At 48.0% G+C, this 6,172-nt stretch overlaps 1 pseudogene; it reads right to left on the bottom strand.

The window, feature by feature from the left end:
* Nucleotides 1-547: 547 nt before the first annotated feature.
* LOC113837756 lies at nt 548-4,272 on the bottom strand (annotated as a pseudogene).
* Between the last annotated feature and the right edge of the window lie 1,900 nt (nt 4,273-6,172).

Here is a 6,172-nt window from a genome sequence, read left to right as displayed (position 1 = left end):
AGTTCCGCTTAGGACTGGCCAGTAGGAAAACTTGCCCTTCTCTGCCATTTACCATAAGCAGTGTGAAAGGACACAGGGTTGAAAGCTGACAATGCCCAGAAACCCAGGCGTCTTCCTCCACACTTCTAGTCTCTGCCCCTCCTCTCCCTGGTCACTTCCCTTGCAGACTTCCACAAAGCCCTGTACAGCGTTGGCTATTGTCCACAAGCCTTTCACCAGGGCTGCCTTGCTACTGCTTCCTAGTGTCAGTTAAGTCTGTATGGGACTGTGTCCTTGCCCTGACTAGAAGCCCCTGAAAGGTAAAGTTGAGTACTGTGCCCATATCTATATTCCCCAGTACTTCAAAGACAGAGGCAGGAGACCGCTCGGAACCTAGGAGTTAGAGGCCAGACAGCATGAGCAGCACGGTGAGACACCAGAAAAATCAATCAATAAACAAACAAATAAATAAATAAACTGAGGGGAGGGTCCCTGAAGATAAAAACAGAATCTTTGTTTTTATTTATTTAACAGACTTAACCCACTTTATTTTCTTGTGTAAAATCCTTTATGGAGTGGCCACAGCTGGAGCCTGGGTCCTCTGAATGGAAAGTCTGTTGTGGGTTTTCACAGGATGGTCAGTGAATTCCTGATAAGGAGACTTAGGGAGCAAGTGTCTCCAGAGGTCGGGGGTCAGGTAGCTATTTTAGGTCTTGGAGACGGCATCAAAGGCGGCCTTGGCAAAGTTGCCCAGGGTGGCAGTGCAGCCCCTGGCTGATGTGCAGCACTCATCAATACCAGCCAGCAGCAGCAGCTTCTCGGCACAGGAGCAGAGATGATGCCAGTGCCTCTGGGGGTAGGGATGAGACGCACCAACACAGAGCCACAGCGGCCTGTCAGGCTTGTCAATTTGCATGGAACTGTGTGGGGCTTGCCAATCTTGTTCCCCCAGTCGCCTCTCCACACAGGGACAATGGAAAGCTTGGTCAAGATGATGGCCCCTAGGATGGCAGTGGCTACCTCCTTGGAGCACTGAACACCAAGACCAACATGACCATTTTAGTCCCCAATAGCAACAAAAGCCTTGAACCTGGTTTGCTGGCCAGCCCCAGTCTGCTTCTGCACTGGCATGACATTTAGGACCTCATCCTTTAGGGATGCACCCAGGAAAAAGTCAATATTCTCAAATTCCTACGTGGGCAGGGAGAATGGATAGATCTCCCAGGGACTTGATCATCAGGTCCTTAACCAGGCTTTATCTCCATGAGTCCTGTGACCTAAAACCACTGCTGAATCCTCCACCAAAGCCTTCTAATCCTCCCTGAACTGGTGCCATTTAGTGTTTTCCCGAAGAAGAAGCTGTTTTTATTTTTTGAGACAGGGTTTCTCTGTGTAGCCCTGACTATCCTGGGGCTCCCTATGTAGCCCAGGCTGGCCTTGAACTCACAGAGTGAGTGTTGGATTTAAAAACATACCACACTCAGCTTGAGTCAATATTTTAATGCAAGATATTGATAACAGAAATGGTTGGTAGAATAAGATTTCTAAACTTATATATTTAAAACCACCAAGAGAAGCTGGGAGGTAGTGGCCCACGCCTTTAATTCCATTACTCGGGAGGCAGAGACAGGCAGATCTCTGTGAGTTTAAGACCAGCCTGGTCTACAAAGCAGGTTCCAGGACAGCCAGGGCTACACAGAGGAACCCTGTCTCGGAAAAAAAAATTCAACGCCCCCAAAACAAAACAATAAAAAAAACACCAAAAACTGCTGTGGGGAGAGAGAGAGAGAGAGAGAGAGAGAGAGAGAGAGAGAGAGAGAGAGAGAGAAGACCTGCAGGCCTGCACCCTGAATCCCACCTACTTAAGAAATTTTTTACAGAGAAGCCAAGTGTTCTTCATTGTATTTAACATCCTCTTCCCAGACTTTGCCATCACCCTGTCTATAGTTAGTCTGGTTCTGGGTCTCCCAGATACTGGCAGCCCTTGGCTTGGGAAGGCTATGACCTGGCTTCCTTGGAGAATTAAGAAAGGCAGTTAAAGGGGCTGGGGAGATGACTGGGCAGTTAAGAGCACTGGCTGCTCTTCCAGAGGAGACCAGGGTTCAATTCCCAGCACCCACATGGCAGCTAGCAACTGTCTGTAACTCCAAGATCTGACACCCTCACACAGACATGCATGTAGGCAAAACACCAATACACATAAAACATAAATAGATTTTGAAAGAAAAGAAACGAAAGTTAAACCAGGCAACAGTGGTGCACGCCTTTAATCCTAACACTCAGGAGGCAGAAGCAGGTGGATCTCTGAGTTTGAGGTCCTCCTGGTCTATCCAGTGAGTTCCAGGACAGCCAGAGCTATACAGAGAAACCCTGTCTCACGGGACAGGGGAAGAAAGAGAAAGAGAGAGAGAGAGAGAGAGAGAGAGAGAGAGAGAGAGACAGAGAGAGAGACAGAGACAGAGAGAGAGACAGAGAGACAGAGAGAGACAGAGAGAGAGACAAAGAAAGAGAGAGAGAGAGAGAGAGAGAGAGAGAGAGAGAGAGAGAGAGTTAAATCCTATGTGCACCAGACAGCAGCATTTCCTGCCTGCAAAACAGCTTGTGGAGAGTGTACAGGGAGTCACAATGCAGAGAGAAACACAAAAGCTTGGCTGCCAGGAGATATTTATCAAGACCAAAAGGCAGTAGGGTTCAACAGCCATTTCTGAAGGCTGGTTTGTTTCCACAGCAGACTAGGACAGACACCTATTGGGGACACACATCAGCGCCTTCCCTCCTCCAGCTGCACCTAGGACGCAATGGCAGCAACAGCTTTAAGCCTGTTTCCCTGGTGCACTGGCCTTTGCCAGATTGCTTTTCCAGCATCTGCAGCAACCGCGCTGAAGAATGTTATTTGGTTGCTATCAAGGCTCTTGACCTCAGGGTGCAGGCATGCAGCAATTTAGTGCCTCCATCCGGGGGTGGGGTGGGGTGGGGTGGGCTATGGGGTGGGCTGTGGGTGTGTATGTGTGTGGGGGGTGGTGCTTCCTGCTGTTCCTGGCTCCCAGGTGACTGCTTTGCTCAGCTGCACACTGCGACACCACCCCTTTTTCATTTATCATCCTTTCTCTCTGATGCCAGCTTCTGATTAGAGGGCTAGAAAATAAGCCCTGAGAGAGAACTAATTACTTAAGTGGGGGACAGAGAGGCAGGCCAAGGAATGGCTTGGTAACAGCTTCCTTGTGTCACCGGGGTTATTAGTGCAGGCTGAGGTGACCAGCAGTGTCTTGGGTCATGTTCCCTGGGAACAGAGCCCCAGCCAGGGATTCTAGGGCAACTGATTCCTTGGGGGTGGGGATCTCGGAAAGAAAAGATACATGGGCAGAAGCCAGTCAGCAGGAGAAGGATGCTCCTGGGGTTTCGATTCTTTGAACATAAGCCTCACCTGAGAGTGCTTTGGGACTGTTCTACAGTATGAATGGCAACACATATCACTGTCCCTCTGCTTGGCACAAAAGATCCAGGCCTTTATATCCCCAATTGGATCAGTCATTGATTAATTTTCTCCTGTGGGAACCAAGGGACACATCAGTCCCAAGTTATCCTTTGTTTTGTTTTGTTTTGTTTTGTTTTTGTTTTTGCTTTGCTTTTCGAGACAGGATTTCTCTGTGTAGCCCTAGCTGTCCTGGAACTTGCTCTGTAGACCAACTTGGCCTTGAACTCACAGAGATCTGCCTGCCTCTGCCTCCTGAGTGCTGGGATTAAAGGCGTGTGTCACCACTGCCCAGTCCAAGTTATACCTTTTAGATGGGGTTGTTCTCCTAGGCAGAGTGATCTTGCTAGAAGGAAGCTTAAGCTAAGAGTCAGTGTCTGGAGATGAGGCAGTAGTGCTCAAGGCTCCAGTGTACCCATGTGGGTGTCAACAACATTCATGAAGGGCTGGCTTCAGAAACAGCCTCTGGGCTGGTGTGGTGGTGCATGCCTGCAATCCCCGCACTTGGTAAGAAGAGGCGGGAGGATCAAGTTCATAGGCAACCTGGACTCCAAAGTGAGACCTTACCTCAGTAAACAGGGGCTGAGGGTGTAGCTCAGTGACAGAGCATTTATCTAGCCCATGTCAGGCCCCAAGTTCCATACCTAGTATCACAAAAGGAAGGAAAGGGCTTAGAGAGATGGTTTGGTTGGTAAAATGCTGGCCACACAAGCCTGAGGACCCAATTTCAGATCCCCAACACTCACTTAAGAAGTTAGCCATGAACGGTGCTCTTCTAACCTCAGCATTGGAGACTGGAAAACAGTAGGCTCGCAGGCCATGTTGGCTAAGCAGCTAGCTGAATCAATGAGCTCCAAGATCCGGGAGAGACTCTGTCTCAAAAACTAAGGTGAGTAGGCCAACAAGATGGTTCCATGGGTAAAGGCGTTTGCCGCTGGGCCTGATGACCTGACTTGGATCATTAAAGTGAAATGCAATTAATGCTGATTGCATCGCAATGGAGTCAGAGCAAGTTTGATGAGCAGATGTTTATTAGGAAAGTATTCACTCGATGGAGTCAATCTTGTACAACCAGGCAGGTCAGGGAACAGAGAGAGTCGCATGTGGCTCTCATATTTAAAGTCTTGCTATGTCACTCTGACCACTCCCAAGTGTGTGTGGTCTGCATCACCTGTGCCAGCCCCCAAGCGGTCATGGCCAGCTTTTACCCCTACAGATCCTCACGTAATAAAAGGAGAAAGTCCACTCCAAAGTTCTTCTCTGACTGCCACAGGAATACTGTGGCTCATTCAAGCCCACATACTTAAATGTAATAAATAAATAAATAGTTTTAAAATTTTTAAATAATAAGATGAAGCGGGATTGTGGAAGACATACATTAACCTTTGACCCCCCCCCACACCCTTCTACACCCACACATACACACAAACAGGTACACACACACACACACACACACACACACACACACACACACACACACAGCAAGTAAACAGAATAGGAGAACTCCAAGCAGAATCTTCAAGAAGTGGTGAGAGCCTGAGAACCCTTTTCTACTGCCTGTTGCCATGGAAGATGAGTGGGGAAGGACTTTCACCCAGGTGGGTCTTTGTAAGCAGTCATGAGCAGAACGTTTGGCCAGGTGCCTTCCAAAATGATCCAGTCTGAGAATCACTGGGAAGCACAGCTTGTGACCCTACCACTAAATGCTGGTCTGGCAGACCACAGGGATCCCCTGGGAAGCTTCCAGAAGTAGGTTAGTGTTAATAACAGCAGCAGGGGGAGAGGTTACTCTGTCAAGTGCTATTCTGAGTGCTGAAAGTCTCATTTAATCCTTAAAACAACCCTCAAGTGAGGTGTCCCCATTTTATAGACAGGGAGACTGAGGCCCAGCAAAGTTCATTAATTTGCTCATGTTGTACAGCTAGAAATATCTGTGAGTTGTCCTTCGGCCTCACATGTACCATGGCAAGTACATACACACATGAATAAATAGATATAACTAATAATTCTGCAGGGGCTGGAGAGATGGCTTAGTGGCAGGAGCACTAACTATATTTCCAGAGGATATGTGTTCTATTCCCCAAACACTGTTCAATTCCCAGAACCCCAATGATGGCTTACAACTATCTGCATCTCCAGTTCCAAGGATCTAACACTCTCATCTGGTTACTGTGGGCACCAGGCACACATGGTGCAGAGACAAACACGCAGGCCAAGCACCCATGCACATACACTACAACAACAGTAATACATTTAAAAAAATATTGTCCGTGGGACACGGACATAAAGGTGGCACACGCCTTTAATCTCAGCACTCTGGAGGCAGAGGCAGGCGGATCTCCAGGTTTGAGGTCAGTCTGATCTACAGAGTGAGTTCCAGGACAGCTAACCCTCATTCAAGAAGCAAAAACAAACAATTTTTAAATTCAAATGATGAATCACAATCTAGGTGGTGGTGTCACACAGCTTTTAGGAAGAGGCAGACAGATCTCCGTGAGTTTGAGGCCAACCTGGTCTACAAAGAGAGTTCCAGGACAGCTAGAGCTACACAGGGAAACCCTGTCTTGAAAAACCAAACTGACTAACTAAATAAAGAATAACTGTATATACCATGTATTCACATAAATAGCTGAGAACCCTTCACATGATTTACAGGCTGTTATGAGTCACCGTGTGGGTGCTGGGACTAGAACTCAGGTCCTCTGGAAGGGCAGCCAGTGC

Source organism: Cricetulus griseus, chromosome X, assembly GCF_003668045.3.
Source record: "Cricetulus griseus strain 17A/GY chromosome X, alternate assembly CriGri-PICRH-1.0, whole genome shotgun sequence".
Lineage (NCBI taxonomy): Eukaryota > Metazoa > Chordata > Mammalia > Rodentia > Cricetidae > Cricetulus > Cricetulus griseus.
Note: the sequence above shows the minus strand (reverse complement) of the source record. Positions and strands in the feature narration are given on the sequence as shown.